Source organism: Phyllobates terribilis, unplaced genomic scaffold, assembly GCF_046119375.1.
Source record: "Phyllobates terribilis strain yellow unplaced genomic scaffold, ASM4611937v1 Scaffold_47__1_contigs__length_9908305, whole genome shotgun sequence".
NCBI lineage: Eukaryota > Metazoa > Chordata > Amphibia > Anura > Dendrobatidae > Phyllobates > Phyllobates terribilis.
In genome coordinates, this window is record NW_027362807.1 from 2856639 (window position 1) to 2862645 (window position 6007).

Sequence of the window (6007 nt, forward strand, 5' to 3'; positions counted from 1 at the left end):
GGGAGGAAGGAACGTGTGTAGAAGTGTTTATCTTTTTCATGTGTGCAGTGATGGGGGGGCCATGCATACCAGGATTGGGGATGAGGGGGCCATGCATACCAAGATAGGGGGGCCATGCATATCAAGATTGTGGATGAGGGGGTTATGCATACCAGGATTGGGAATAAGGGGGCCATACATACCAGGATTAGGGATGAGGGGGCCATACATACCAGTATTGGGGGATGAGGGGGCCATATATACCAGGATTGGGTCTGAGAGGGTCATATATACCAGGATTGGGACTGAGGGGGCCATGTATACCAGGACTGGGTCTAAGGGGGCCATGCATATCAGGATTGAGTCTGAGTGGGCCATATATGCCAGGATTGGGGATGAGGGGGCCATGCATGCTAGGATTGGGGATGATGGGGCCATGCATACCAGGATTGGGTCTAAGGGGGCCATGCATACCCTAATTGAGTCTGAGGGGGCCATGCATACCAGAATTGGGGCTGAGAGGGCCATGCATATCAGGATTGGGGCGGAGGGGGCCACGCATACTAGGATTGGGGCTGAGGGGGCCATGCATATCAGGATTGGGTCTAATGGGGCCATGCATACCAGGATTGAGTCTGAGGGGGCCATGCATACCAGGATTGGGTCTAAGGGGGCCATGCATACCAGGATTGAGTCTGATGGGGCCATGCATACCAGGATTGAGGATGAAGGGTGATATGCATACCAGGAATGGGGATGAGGGGGCCATGCATACCAGGAATGGGGATGAGGGCAGTCTGCTGAATGCCCCTCATTACCAGCGCCCCTGTGACAACTCCTCCTGCCAGGGGAGAAATAAATGGTAAATGGGTGTGGAATGGGGTGCGGCCAGGGGCGTGGCCAAAAATTGCAGAGGGATCTATCCCTCTTTCTCTTCTTCAAAAGTTGGGAGGTAGAAGAGTGCGCGCTCCGCTCCTTATACCTCGTACACATGCGTGCTCCGTACAACTTACAAAGACACGGCTCTGCTACATCCACACCTCATACATGCGGCTCCGCTATGCACGCCTCGTACACGTGCTGCTCCACTCCGCACGCCTCGTACACGCACGGCTCCGCTCCGGACACGCGCGGCTCCGCTCCGTACACCTCGTACACGCGCGGCTTCGCTCCGTACACCTCGTACACGCGCGGCTCCGCTCAGTACAACTCGTACACACGCGGCTCCGCTCCGTACACCTCGTACACGCGCGGCTCCGCTCCGTACACCTCGTACACGCGCGGCTCCGCTCCGTACACCTCGCACACGCGCGGCTCCGCTCCGTACACCTCGCACACGCGCGGCTCCGCTCCGTACACCTCGCACACGCGCGGCTCCGCTCCGTACACCTCGCACACGCGCGGCTCCGCTCCGTACACCTCGTACACGCGCATCTCCGCTCCGTACACCTCGTACACACACGGCTCCGCTCCGTACACCTCGTGCACACACGGCTCCGCTCCGTACACCTCGTACACACACGGCTCCGCTCCGTACACCTCGTACACACGGCTCCGCTCCGTACACCTCGTACACACACGGCTCCGCTCCGTATACCTCGTACACACACGGCTCCGCTCCGTACACCTCGTACACACAAGGCTCCGCTCCGTACACCTCGTACACACGGCTCCGCTCCGTACACCTCGTACACACGCGGCTCCGCTCCGTACACCTCGTACACACGCGGCTCCGCTCCGTACACCTCGTACACACGCGGCTCCGCTCCGTACACCTCGTACACACGCGGCTCCGCTCCGTACACCTCGTACAAACGCGGCTCCGCTCCGTACACCTCGTACAAACGCGGCTCCGCTCCGTACACCTCGTACACACGCGGCTCCGCTCCGTACACCTCGTAGAAACGCGGCTCCGCTCCGTACACCTCGTACACACGCGGCTCCGCTCCGTACACCTCGTACAAACGCGGCTCCGCTCCGTACACCTCGTACAAAGGCGGCTCCGCTCCGTACACCTCGTACAAACGCGGCTCCGCTCCGTACACCTCGTACAAACGCGGCTCCGCTCCATACACCTCGTACAAACGCGGCTCCGCTCCGTACACCTCGTACACGCGCGGCTCCGCTCCGTACACCTCGTACACGCGTGGCTCCGCTCCGTACACCTCGTACACGCGCGGCTCCGCTCCGTACACCTCGTACACGCGCGGCTCCGCTCCGTACACCTCGTACACGCGCGGCTCCGCTCCGTACACCTCGTACACACGCGGCTCCGCTCTGTACACCTCGTACACACGCGGCTCCGCTCCGTACACCTCGTACACACGCGGCTCCGCTCCATACACCTCGTACACACGCGGCTCCGCTCCATACACCTCGTACACACACGGCTTCGCTCCGTGCACCTCGTACACACACGGCTCCGCTCCGTACAACTCGTACACACGCGGCTCCGCTCCGTACACCTCGTACACGCGCGGCTCCGCCCCGTACACACGCGGCTCCGTTCCGTACGCCTCGTACACACGCGGCTCCGCTCCGTACACCTCGTACACTCGCGGCTCCGCTCCGTACACCTCGTACACGCGCGGCTCTGCTCCGTACACCTTGTACACACACAGCTCTGCTCCGTACACCTCGTACACACACGGCTCCGCTCCGTACACCTCGTACACACACGGCTCCGCTCCGTACACCTCGTACACACGCGGCTCTGCTCCGTACACCTCGTACACGCGCGGCTCCGCTCCGTACACCTCGTACACGCGCGGCTCTGCTCCGTACACCTCGTACACACACGGCTCCGCTCCGTACACCTCGTACACACAAGGCTCCGCTCCGTACACCTCGTACACACGGCTCCGCTCCGTACACCTCGTACACACGCGGCTCCGCTCCGTACACCTCGTACACACGCGGCTCCGCTCCGTACACCTCGTACACACGCGGTTCCGCTCCGTACACCTCGTACACACGCGGCTCCGCTCCGTACACCTCGTACAAACGCGGCTCCGCTCCGTACACCTCGTACAAACGCGGCTCCGATCCGTACACCTCGTACAAACGCGGCTCCGCTCCGTACACCTCGTACAAACGCGGCTCCGCTCCGTACACCTCGTACAAACGCGGTTCCGCTCCGTACACCTCGTACAAACGCGGCTCCGCTCCGTACACCTCGTACACACGCGGCTCCGCTCCGTACACCTCGTACAAACGCGGCTCCGCTCCGTACACCTCGTACAAACGCGGCTCCGCTCCGTACACCTCGTACAAACGCGGCTCCGCTCCGTACACCTCGTACAAACGCGGCTCCGCTCCGTACACCTCGTACAAACGCGGCTCCGCTCCGTACACCTCGTACACGCGCGGCTCCGCTCCGTACACCTCGTACACGCGCGGCTCCGCCCCGTACACACGCGGCTCCGCTCCGTACACCTCGTACACTCGCGGCTCCGCTCCGTACACCTCGTACACACGCGGCTCCGCTCCGTACACCTCGTACACACGCGGCTCTGCTCCGTACACCTCGTACACACGCGGCTCTGCTCCGTACACCTCGTACACACGCGGCTCTGCTCCGTACACCTCGTACACACGCGGCTCTGCTCCGTACACCTCGTACACACGCGGCTCTGCTCCGTACACCTCGTACACACGCGGCTCTGCTCCGTACACCTCGTACACACGCGGCTCTGCTCCGTACACCTCGTACACACGCGGCTCTGCTCCGTACACCTCGTACACACGCGGCTCCGCTCCGTACACCTCGTACACACGCGGCTCCGCTCCGTACACCTCGTACACACGCGGCTCCGCTCCGTACACCTCGTACACACGCGGCTCCGCTCCGTACACCTCGTACACACGCGGCTCCGCTCCGTACACCTCGTACACACGCGGCTCCGCTCCGTACACCTCGTACACACGCGGCTCCGCTCCGTACACCTCGTACACACGCGGCTCCGCTCCGTACACCTCGTACACACGCGGCTCCGCTCCGTACACCTCGTACACACGCGGCTCCGCTCCGTACACCTCGTACACACGCGGCTCCGCTCCGTACACCTCGTACACACGCGGCTCCGCTCCGTACACCTCGTACACGCGCGGCTCCGCTCCGTACACCTCGTACACGCGCGGCTCCGCTCCGTACACCTCGTACACGCGCGGCTCCGCTCCGTACACCTCGTACACGCGCGGCTCCGCTCCGTACACCTCGTACACACACGGCTCCGCTCCGTACACCTCGTACACACAAGGCTCCGCTCCGTACACCTCGTACACACGGCTCCGCTCCGTACACCTCGTACACACGCGGCTCCGCTCCGTACACCTCGTACACACGCGGCTCCGCTCCGTACACCTCGTACACACGCGGTTCCGCTCCGTACACCTCGTACACACGCGGCTCCGCTCCGTACACCTCGTACAAACGCGGCTCCGCTCCGTACACCTCGTACAAACGCGGCTCCGATCCGTACACCTCGTACAAACGCGGCTCCGCTCCGTACACCTCGTACAAACGCGGCTCCGCTCCGTACACCTCGTACAAACGCGGTTCCGCTCCGTACACCTCGTACAAACGCGGCTCCGCTCCGTACACCTCGTACACACGCGGCTCCGCTCCGTACACCTCGTACAAACGCGGCTCCGCTCCGTACACCTCGTACAAACGCGGCTCCGCTCCGTACACCTCGTACAAACGCGGCTCCGCTCCGTACACCTCGTACAAACGCGGCTCCGCTCCGTACACCTCGTACAAACGCGGCTCCGCTCCGTACACCTCGTACACGCGCGGCTCCGCTCCGTACACCTCGTACACGCGCGGCTCCGCTCCGTACACCTCGTACACGCGCGGCTCCGCTCCGTACACCTCGTACACGCGCGGCTCCGCTCCGTACACCTCGTACACACGCGGCTCCGCTCCGTACACCTCGTACACACGCGGCTCCGCTCCGTACACCTCGTACACACGCGGCTCCGCTCCGTACACCTCGTACACACGCGGCTCCGCTCCGTACACCTCGTACACACGCGGCTCCGCTCCGTACACCTCGTACACTCGCGGCTCCGCTCCGTACACCTCGTACACTCGCGGCTCCGCTCCGTACACCTCGTACACTCGCGGCTCCGCTCCGTACACCTCGCACACTCGCGGCTCCGCTCCGTACACCTCGTACACGCGCGGCTCCGCTCCGTATCCCTCGTACACGCGCGGCTCCGCTCCGTACACCTCGTACACGCGCGGCTCCGCTCCGTACACCTCGTACACGCGCGGCTCCGCTCCGTACACCTCGTACACGCGCGGCTCCGCTCCGTACACCTCGTACACGCGCGGCTCCGCTCCGTACACCTCGTACACGCGCGGCTCCGCTCCGTACACCTCGTACACACGCGGCTCCGCTCCGTACACCTCGTACACACGCGGCTCCGCTCCGTACACCTCGTACACACGCGGCTCCGCTCCGTACACCTCGTACACACGCGGCTCCGCTCCGTACACCTCGTACACACGCGGCTCCGCTCCGTACACCTCGTACACACACGGCTCCGCTCCGTACACCTCGTATACACGCGGCTCCGCTCCGTACACCTCGTATACGCGCGGCTCTGCTCCGTACACCTCGTACACGCGCGGCTCCGCTCCGTACACCTCGTACACATGCGGCTCCGCTCCGTACACCTCGTACACACACGGCTCTGCTCCGTACACCTCGTACACACGCGGCTCCGCTCCGTACACCTCGTACACGCGCTGCTCCGCTCCGTACTCCTCGTACACACGCGGCTCTGCTCCGTACACTTCGTACACGCGCGGCTCTGCTCCGTACACCTCGTACACACGCGGCTCCGCTCCGTACACCTCGTACACGCGCGGCTCCGCTCCGTACACCTCGTACACACACGGCTCTGCTCCGTACACCTCGTACACACCCGGCTCTGCTACATCCACACTGTAAACCCCCCCTGACCCCACACATAAACAGCTCATCCAGCACCATGACAACCAGCACAGCAGAGTCCTGCA